Raw genomic sequence first — 11,535 nt, 5'->3', positions numbered from 1 at the left:
GTCCATTTTTTTCATTAATCTCTTCTAGAAGACAGTTTTCTTTAAAGATTTGACATGGTAGCTTATTGCATAAAGAGAAAACCATAGTGATTTTAAAGAGATAGTAGTTTATGTAGTTTCAATTTTTAAAACTAAAACACAAAAAATGAGTAAACATGTTATTAGAATATTAAATAATGGAATGTCAAGATAGCTTACATTTGCATAGCTCCTTTCAGTTGACAACAAATATCTTATAAATCTTTACAACAATTCTTTGGATAAGGCAGGGAAGGTATCACACACAGCCCACCAGCAAATCTTATCATCCTCTGCTGAGTTCAGAAACTATAAAATAATTAGAGACTGCAGATTCAAATACTGTAATAAAAATTTCAAATTGAATTGGAGATTGTGTTAAATTCAAATGTGACTGAAACTGCTATTGATATATGTATCTATCATCCTAACTGCTCTGGTCACTTTTATTGACTAATTAGAAATTTCTAATCCAAAATTTATCTAATCCTTAGCAGTGTTCATTTATAAGCAACCACAGAGCCATGTGAGAAGTCTGGGGTCACCTCTGTTATCCAGCATGTGCAATCCATAATAACCCAACAATTTAATACAAACATTTTCTGTCAAAGAAAGTTTACCAGCATGATTTCTGTCTTATATTGTGCACATATACCAGGCCGTGCTGGTGACCCTTAGCGATTCTGGTAAGGCTTTAGGAAATTGCTTTATCAGGAGGCTTGCCAAATAAACTACAGATTACTTTGCAGAACAGCATCAGAAAGAAACTTTCCAGGGTTTAACAAAAAGATACAGTCAAGGAACACAGGCTGAAATAAGGAATCGGCAGCTCCAGAAGAAGAGAGAGGCAGAGAAGCACACGCCCTGCCAGGGTTCATCCTGCCCTTGAACTGCTGGTAGTAAAGTTAATCTGTAAATACTTTGAGGTGATTAAGAAGTTGGGCATCACTCTAAATGTAAATAAGTCCTGTTTCCTTTCCTAGAAGCTGGCTCTGATTGGGGCAGTCACCAGCTACTTAGACTGCTGATAAATTTAAGATCCACAGTCTAGTTCCTAATTAGCCCTGTCTTCTTATGAAGTCAAAGCTTAGCAAACTCATTTGTAAATACAAGTACACCCAGAGACCTCGTTCTCCACAGATTCATGGAGAAGTTGGTTTGTCATACACAGAAAGCCATATTAAAGTCTGAAAGCCCTGTGTTGATGATGGATTGCTTACCAAATATTTGGTAGAATGTGGTGTCATTTCCTTCAACCAACAAATCTGAAAAGTAATTTGAAAGAACATCCTAACAATTGAATTTTGGTCCTTTTTCTGATAATGAGATTTCTGTCCCTTCAACTTATAGCTTCTGGAAGGAGCACAATGAATTATTTATTTCCCACTCACTTGCTCCCTCTCTCTGCATAGGCTTTGTTCATTCCTCTATCTTATCGTAATAAGCCAGGTCATCACTGAACTCAGTTTAAATCACAACAGTTCGGTGTTGCCTGCTTTACGGGTCTGGATGGCCTACTTTATATTGTTTGTTCTTCACTAAAGTTGGTGTGTTGGTATAAGATTGTATAACTGCTTCACCCTGGGAACCCTCATAAAAATGAGAGGGTTGGCTAATAAAACTATCCCAGTGTGCAAAAGTGTCAATAACTTCCTTAGAGGCAGGACAAATTCAAGGCTGCGGAAAGCACATACTTTCAGGGCCAGAGAATGGAACCACCCCCTCTAGAGTTGGTGCCTCTGCAAGCCGGTGGGGTCCTGGGAATCACAATGCCAATTGTTCTCTCCATGTTTTGCAACGCAACACCATTTCCTCACTTCTGTTTCCTTTCTGCTTCTGCTTTGCCACTGTTTGCAGACACAGGAATAGGTCAGTGGGCTCAGATGAAGACAAGACCCCTGCCGGAGCACAGTCATGTTTACGGGCCAAGTGATGATCCATCACCCTCGCTGTGTTTACATGAGGGATTCCATAAACAGTTCCTGTACAGCTGCTGTTCTTGCTATCTGTTTTCAGGATTCAGAATGGTGTTCTAGAGCAACTGAAGTCTGATGCTGGTGTTTGGAGCAGAAATGAATGTGCGGATTCTTTACCAGCCTGTATTGTGTTCCACACTTTCATTCCCAGCACCCTGAAACACGCGGAGTAGCTTCTTCTGCCAGTCACTAAAAGCAACCAGCACCTTGAATCAAAGCGGTTTTCTCCCCAGAGTTTTAGAACGCTCGAAGGAAGAAGTAGAATCCAAGGTGACTTCTCAATTGCGGATACAGGGCAGGAAAAGGGTAGCATGTGGAGTTCGGGTGGGGAAAGCGGGTTCTTCTCTCTACAGGTCGCATGAATTTGAGCTGCAAATTAATTGCAGGGTACATTTCACCTTCCCTCAAGCAGATGCACCTGAGGGAGACTGCGTGAGAGGCAGGATAGCATAGAGCAGCGGTCCTCAAAGTCGGGTCCCCATTAACAACATCTGGGAACTTGTTGGAAATGAGAATTATCAAACTTATAAATCACAGACTTTGAGAGCAGGGCCCAGAAATGCATGTTCTTAAAAGTCCCCCAAGCATTTTGATGCAGCTAAAGTTGGAGAACCAGTCCTGGAAAGAGCACAGCATACAGCAAGGTTAGAGTCCATCCTCAAACTGCTGTGTGCCAGCCCTGGCTCTGCTGACCTTGACCAAGTGATTTAATTCTTGAAACCTCAGTCTTCATCTGGAAAACAGGCAGTAACAATTAAGTTGTTGGGACCATTTTGTGAATGTATTTTGCCTATTACACACTTAATATAGTGTCTACTGATGGAAAATACTCCACAAACAAAAGTTGTCATTGCTTTTATTCTTTTGGAAACACTAGGACTGGAACAAAGTATACACTCAATAAATGAAATGAACAAAGGAAATAATGGATGAATGTCAGTACTCTAGGTGGTTAGCTTGTGTTGAGAAGGAAGATGCTAATGGCACTGTGTAACTAGACCTCTGCATTTTAGGGAACGATTTATTCTCTGAGACTTTATGAACACAAACGCATTTAACAAATAGAAAAAGTAGGAAGAGAGGGAGGAAAGAGAAAAGAAAAGAGAAGGGAATTGAAAGGGTAATTTTTCTGCATCTCATATTACATGCAGACTGTGGCTCAGAGCATTTATTTCTCCAAGTATCTACCCTAGGACTGTGAAATCCATGATGTCTTTAGGGACTTCTTTCTCTTTTCCTCTACCCTTCTCCCTTCAGCTGAGGGCAACTTGTTCCTGATGAAGAGCTACTTTTTGTTCCCCCTAATTCTGATACTTGTTGGGGTGGAGTGTTTGAACAGGGAAATTGGTGAGGGGTTCTGAGAGTGCCAGATAATGGGATGAAAGAGGTGGGGCCCAGGGGCTCTTGAGGGAGCTCCGAGGACACCTGACTGTGGGATCACAGGAAGCATCTGCTCATGGGATTATAGGGGTGACTGCTTATGGGATCATAGAGGGTGTTTGATCATGAAATCACATAGGGTGGGTGTCTGATTATGACTTCAGAAAACAAAGTCACAATAGCCACCCCAGGTATGAAGTTAGATTAGAAGAGGCAAGGAGATCTGCTAGTTGGGAATCTCTGCAAAACCCAGCTGAATCTGATAGTTCTACTGCCTGCACTTTGCTGGGAGAAAAATCTGCAGTGGCTTTGACAAATTGAGACAGGACTTTTTGCCTTGATATGAAGCCATGAATCAACTACCAAACACACAATAAGAGTAAGGGAGACTATGTGTCCAGCCTTCACACCAATGCTGAATTTTCTCTGCTGGACGTGACTTTACTTTGAGAGCAGAAGACAGTGATAGTGACAGGAGGCAGTCAAATGCCTGGGCAAATAGGGGCGGGTCCTAGTGAAACCCCCAGCCGAAGACTGTTACAAAGTCTGAAAGTCAAACTACCAGTTAAATCCTCAGATTAGATTGAGAACTTGTCTTCCCATTTGATGTGCTTTCCTCTGACTGGTCCCCACCCTTCACCTATTTTACACATACTTACTCTTCCCTAATTGGTTTTTCTACACTGTCATGCCCACATTTAAGTGGTGTCTTCACTTTAACCTTTTTTTTTTTTTTTTTTTTTTTTTTTTTTTGAGACGGAGTCTCGCTCTGTCACCCAGGCTGGAGTGCAGTGGCCGGATCTCAGCTCACTGCAAGCTCCGCCTCCCGGGTTTACGCCATTCTCCTGCCTCAGCCTCCCGAGCAGCTGGGACTACAGGCGCCCGCCACCACGCCCGGCTAGTTTTTTTGTATTTTTTAGTAGAGACGAGGTTTCACCGGGTTAGCCAGGATGGTCTCGATCTCCTGACCTCGTGATCCGCCCGCCTCGGCCTCCCAAAGTGCTGGGATTACAGGCTTGAGCCACCGCGCCCGGCCCACTTTAACCTTTTTTGCATACTCACAAAACAATCAGCACACACCCCGCTTTTGAGTCCATAAAATGCCCTGGACCCAGCCACATGTGGAACTTTCTTGCCTTTGGATTGGGATACTACCCCCATGTCCCCTCTCAGCTGAAAACGGTTTTATCACTCAATAAATTTCTTTACCACCCTCCTCAACCTTCAATGTCCAGCCTTCAATATCCTCATTCTTCTTGGATGTGATACAAGAACTCCAGAACCACCGAACGCAGGTACAAGCTGTAACACAGGTGAGCTGGGGCATGCCAGCATAGCCAAGCAGGGCTCATGTGGGGCATCGCCAGCCAGAAGTCCCCGGCTTGCATAGTGACCAAGAAGAAAAATCCTACATCAAAAGCAGTGGCAGCTGCAAAATGTTAAAAGGTGCATGTCAAAATGAGTTTAGCTGAGCATTTCTTCATTTTTTTTCCCATATCAGGCCCATAGGAGAAGTCAAAAAACAACAAAAGAAAAGAATCTATATGTATTGTGAGGGAAAGACATTTCTCAAAAGTCAGAAGCATAGCACTCTGAAGGAAGACCCCAGGCTCACCCCAAGACTTGAGGCAACAGAGCCCCCTGCTTTTAATGACATATTTGCGCCTGGTTCTTTGTGGCTATGACCCATAACCGCCATTCCACCTTCCCCAGCCCTGCCCTGAGTCCATTTTCTGCAAATAAGGCACCCCAAAAGCCACGGCCTCTTCTAACGAGACTTCCTTCATAAAAAATGCAACTGTGAGTCAAGATATAAACTCCCTCCAAGTTAGGTTAATTGTAAGCCCACATAGTAGACACAGGATGCTGTTTATCCTCAGTAGAAGGATGTCTTAACTAAATTCCACCCCTCTGGTCACCACAAATTTTGAGCATCTGAAACTATTTGATCAAACAACTCTTCTCCATGAAAGAGATTTCTGTTCTTCTTCCCTGAAAGTTCTTTGTCCTCACCTGGCCCCTGTGAGCAATTTCCATCCTTTTGCCCCTACCCCCACCCCTATCCAAGACCACCTTCCCACTAGAAATGGAGCTCCAACCAAATGGAGCTCCAACCAACAGCGTTTGCATCCCTAGTGCTGAGAATGTTGACAGTGCTCAGCCAGTGGCTGGTCGGGTGGCTGATCCTTAGAGCATAAATCACTTCTATGGAATGAAAACCCTTTTCTTCTTTCTGAAGTCATTTTCATTCTTACCACCAACCCTCCTAATTCTGGTCTCTACTAGTCTCTATGCAGTATCATCAGGTGTGGGCTATATAGAAAATCACTCCTTGCTGACCCACCAATGCTATCAGACACAGAATAAGTGCAGGGGGACCAGAAGGAGGAGTGACAAATTTCTCTTCTAACAGTTATTATCCAACAACAAGGAAGTGAATACTCTGAAGCCAACATAAATAAATGAGTAAATACATAAATAAATACCAAATACCATGCTTATACTAGAAAAATTAAGCCCTTTATGACAAAAATCCTTTACCAGAAAGCCTTGCATAATATATTTGTGTTTCCCTTTGCTCTCCTCCTCATTTTATTAATATAAATGACCAAAGGCAGCAGAGAGGAGATATCATTCACTGTACTAAAGTAGGAATCTAGTGAGAAACTCATTTCCAAAAGCTCTTAACTTATATCCAGAACATATTCACAGGCCAGGCCTGATGGATCATGCCTCTAATCCCAGCACTTTAGGGAGCTGAGAAGGGAGGATCCCTTGAGGCCAGGAATTTGAGACCAGCCTGGGCTACATTAGGGAGACACCATCTCTACAAACAAATTTTAAAAATTAGCTGAGCATGGTGGCATGTGCCTGTAATCTCAGCTACTTAGGAGGCTGAGGTGGGAGGATTGTTTGAACCTAGGAGTTCAAGGCTACAGTGAGCTGTGATGCTGCCACCACACTCCAGCCCAGGCAACAAAGCAAGACCCTGTCTCTTAAAAAAATTATATTTGATTATCTGACAAGGATAACTCTAATTGTACTCAAGCAGTAGGGCTAACTCGGGAGGCTTGAAAGATGACCCCAATTCTGAAATGAGATGCCACCCTGAGCAGAGGGCCCAGCCAACCTGTGCCTAGATTCCTGATGCAGGGAACTGTGAGATAACACATTGGTGTTGTTTTAAGCTGGTAAATCTGTGGTACTCAAAAAGCAATGCAACTTTAAATAAAAATATTGACTAGGGTAAACTAATTTTATTTATATATGTGCATTTATTTGTGTATCTGTGTATGTAATCATACATCAACAAAGAGGCTGTCCCTAACCAAACTCTAGACAGGCTCCTCTGAGCTCATTTTTGGCTAGGCCTCTTCCTTGCTGTGTTCTCCAGTGCCCAGTTTTAGCAAGACTCCGGCCACGTTGGCTCAGCCAGAATCTCCCACCCTTGAGATCTGATCCAAGTCCCTATTCCACACCATCCCCCAAGTGATTATCTGATCACCCTAGCTTGCATTCAGCAAGAATCCTGTCAAGTCCATTTAGCCAGAAATCCTTCATCTCGCTGACTTAATTCAGTAGTTTTCCATCATCCACTGACCACCAACTTGGCTTCTTGGCTATAAATCCCCACTTACCCATGTTGTATTAGGAAATGAGCCCCGTTCTATACTGAGGCCTCTTTTTCCCTGTTTTGACAGCCCTTAACATCTGTTTTTACTACATATATCTTTGGCTCTTGTTTTTCTTTAAAAGCGCAGGTATGTGTAATAAACACATAAAATGCACACAGCCTATCCACATACTCATGGGCCATTTATAAGAAACTAGACAGCATATGGTAATGTACACATGCATGTATAGTGTATACATGTGTATATTACTTACTGGAGAAGTGAGGAGTTTCCTTTACCTAGGATATTAATGAGGCCTTTAACTGACCCAAAGAGGTTTGTTGTGATTTAATTTTTTCCTCCTGTTCTATTTCTTCAGTAAACCCAGCAATAGTCTAACCTTAAAAATGGAGTTGATGTCCTTATAGGTCATTACCTTTAAAGAAAACCAAAGCAGGTGTTTTCTCTTGGATGTATTAAAAATACCTAAAAGGAAGCTTAGATAGACTTGTGGCACAACAAATGCATTTAATGTCAACTAATGCAAGCTGCTGAAGGTGTGGCCACTGAGCATTTGATTTTATAGAAAAGAATATCTAGAGAGTATTTTTGAGAATAACATGGCTGTGCTATAGCTTATACTTTGGAGAGCATCCCAGGTTTGCTTATTCTCTGCCTTCAATATTGAGTTGAAGGATTTTGGGAAAAGGGACTTGTTAAACATATCCCTTCTATTCCTGGAAAAGTAGAAATATAAAGTGTTAATAATGCCAATGTCACTGTGACCTCCTCCACTGACAGGACTGTTTATGCCAGGTCATTTTTCCAGCACGTAGGGAGTAGCTTTGACAGATTGGTAACTTATTTTTTTAAGATGGGAGACATCTAAAATATTTATGTTTTCCTCTCTTAGTCCCATCTCTCATATTTAGAAATGTTCTCAGACTTTAAAACAATGCACAAGGCTTCAGTTTTCTGTCATATGACTTTAGAAGGAAAAGTTTGTTCATAATATTTATCCTCTTACATAAAATTTATGTAGAAAAATCTCACCTCCGAATATGTTAAATGACAAAATTACTTTATAAAATGTTTATGCACATTTTATAACCTTGTTTTCATTTGGCCATGGGAAAGTACAAGGTGCAGTAGACTTCAACAGTCTTGAGTGGCAGGAATAATTCAGAAAAAGAAGATAGTTGACAAATACATTTAAAGAGTCCTAATCTGAAGATGGTAAAAATGTAGAAAGACCTCGTTGGCTTTCTGGGTGTCGGTTTCTTCAGCAGTCCAAACCTAAGTTTAGAAGGAAGCTCAGCATTGAGTACTTTCACCTTCACGGATAAGCTTCAGCTTGCTCTTGCTGAGAGAAGAAGGCAGAATTCGTTTGAAGTATGAAGCCTTTTTGTAAACTTTGGAGATATCAAAATAAATGTAGATATATAAATGTATTTTCTGAGATGATATGCCTCAGTTTCTGTAACCATTTCACCTGGAATGTCTAATCAGTCCTATGAGTGTATTCCCACATGTGCCCAGCTTCTACGAAAACCAATCCACTGCCTCATGACAATTAAGTACATGTTATTTAAGGAGGAAAAAAAATTAAATTGTTAAATCTAGTGTGTAGGCTTCTTACCATAATAGAATTTCTTTTATTACATTAGTTAAAGACTTAATCTAAATGATAAGGGTTAAAAATGGTTAATTGTCCTACATCAAACTTGTATTAAATAGGTCCATTTATGTATGGAAGAGGGGGAGAGTTCATAGAAGCTGGACACAAGCTCGTACGCCTGTGAGTCAGTAAAGACTGAAGTAATGTCCCATGTTGAGTTGGTTATTTTGATACATGATGATTACTATCTTTGAGGTAAAACAATTTTTTTAACTGGAAAATCACAAGATATATTCATCATATTTTTCAAGAAAGATCGTTTTCCTGCATGGAAAATAGGTTAAAATAACACTGTATGGAAATTGCATTTAGGTTCTTAAAAAATAATCTGTAGAGATATCTGTGCAATGTATCTGTGCAATATATAGTTTGTTCAGATTACTTTTTATCTGGGGAATGAAGTTCTGAAATGTCTTCAAATGACTTTTCATCAATTGAAAAGTACTCCAGTAGGAGAATGATTGGACCATGGTGTGTGGTAGTGGAAAAGAAAAGCACCCTCTGTTTTTTTGAAGGGAATAACTTTAAAAAATACTAAACGTTTGTTTAGTTGGTACAGCTAAGAATTTAGCTTGTCGGCCAGGCGTGGTGGCTCACGCCCGTAAACCCAGCACTTTGAGAGGCGGAGGCAGGCGGATCACGAGGTCAGGAGATTGAGACCTTCCTGGCTAACACAGTGAAATCCTGTCTCTACTGAAAATACAAAAAATTACTCGAGTGTGGTGGTGGGCACCTGTAGTCCCAGCTGCTCGGGAGGCTGAGGCAGGAGAATAGCATTAACCCGGGAGGCGGAGCTTGCAGTGAGTTGAGATCACCCCAATGCACTCCAACCTGGCGACAGAGCGATACTCCATCTCAAAAGAAAAATAATAATAATAATAATAAAAAAAAAAAGAATTGAACTTGTCAGTTTTAACATTGCTGTTATACCTGAAATAAACTTATGTGATGTTCAAACCAAAGGATGTATATGGCAGCATTGTCCATAATAGAATATTACTATAATCAGCTCACATCTACATCAACAAAAGAATGGACATAGAAAAAACCAGACTATTCATACAATGGAATCAGAGTTGGCAATAAAATTAAAGAGCTAGAGCTTCAAGTAACTAGTTGATGAGTCTCAGAAAAAAAACTGAGGAATAAAAATAAGTCACAGAGAAAATCATTAAACATGACTCTATCTGCATAATATAAAAAATAGGCCAGATTAAACATTATTTTGTTTTGGAATACGTTTTCTTTTTTTCTTTCTGTTATTGTTTTGTTTGTTCGTTTTTGTTTGGGATGGTGTCTGGCTCTTGTTGCCCAGGCTGGAGTACAGTGGCATGATCTTGTCTCACTGCAACCTCTCTCCCTCCTGGGTTCAAGTGATTCTCCTACCTCAGGCTCCCTATAGCTGGAATTACAGGCGCGTGCCATTACACATGGCTAATTTTTGTATTTTTAGTATAGACGGTGTTTCACCATGTTGGTCAGGCTGGTCTTGAACTCCCGACCTCAGGTGATCCACCTGCCACGGCCTACCAAAGTGCTGGGATTACAGGCGTGAGCCACGTATGATGGCAGGATCTCGGGTCACTGCAACCTCCACCTCCTGGGTTCAGGCAATTCTCCTGCCTCAGCCTCCTGAGTAGCTGGGATTAGAGGCATGGGCCACCATACCAGGCTAATTTTTGTATTTTTAATAGAGACAGAGTTTCATCACGTTGGCCAGCCTAGTATCGAACTGCTGACCTCAGGGGATCTGCCCACCTCAACCTCCCAAAGTGCTGAGATTACAGGCATGAGCCACTGCACCCAGCCTTGGAATACATTTCTGTATGTTAAAACCATAAAAAAGAGAAAGTGACTGACTAATGGTGAATGATTATAGCACCTAAAAAGCATAGAGATTTTAAGTGCAGACTCAGGAATTAAACTGCTCTGCTTCCATTTCTACCACTAATTCACTGCGTGACTTACTTGACCTTGGTCAGTTGTCCAATATCTCTATGCCACAGTGTCCTTATCTAAAGAAGGGTGGTACGTGCACCTATCTCATACGATTATATATGGATAAATGACTTTAAATCTCATCGCATGTGTGTTTATTATTCAGACTGAGTTCTAGATGGTGGTTACCTCTAGTGGGGATGAGGAGGCAGAGCAACGCAATTTGAAAGGGGAGCACTGGGGCCCCAAACATTTTCTCAAATCAACTGCATCACATGGTTGGTATAGCTTCAGTAATATTTTATTGGCCTAGTGTGGTGGCTCATGCCTGTAATCTCAGCACTTTGGGAGGCCGAGGCAGGTGGATCACCTGAGGTCAGGAGTTTGAGACCAGCCTGGCCAACATGGTGAAATGCCGTCTCTATAAAAATACAAAAAATTAACCAGGCGTGGTGGCACGTGCTTGTAATCCCAGCTATTTGGGAGACTGAGGCAGAAGAGTCACTTGAACTAGAAGGCAGAGGTGGCAGTGAGCTGAGATGGCAATGATGCCATCTCAGCGTGCATAACGAGCGAAACTCCGTCTCAAAAAAAAATTATTTTTGTAAACGGCACATATACACTACATGTGTCTTTTATGTGTCTTGTATTTTACATTTTTTAAAGTTTGGTTTTAGACTAGGAAATTATTTTCCCATTTTTTTCCTTGAAGAAGTACAATAGACCAACGAGGGCAATATAGTGCGACTTTGTCTCTACAGGTGGCATGTGCCCGTAGTTCCAGCTGCTTGGGTAGCTGAGATGGGAGGACAACTTGAGGCCCGGAAGTTGAAGCTGCAGTGACCTATGATTGCACCACTGCACTCCAGCCTGGAAGACAGAGTGACACTCTGTCTCAAAAAAAAAAAAAAAAAAAAAAAAAAAAAAAAAA

This window comes from Chlorocebus sabaeus, chromosome 9 (assembly GCF_047675955.1).
Source record: "Chlorocebus sabaeus isolate Y175 chromosome 9, mChlSab1.0.hap1, whole genome shotgun sequence".
In the NCBI taxonomy this organism is placed as follows: Eukaryota; Metazoa; Chordata; class Mammalia; order Primates; family Cercopithecidae; genus Chlorocebus; species Chlorocebus sabaeus.
This window is presented reverse-complemented; position numbering follows the sequence as displayed.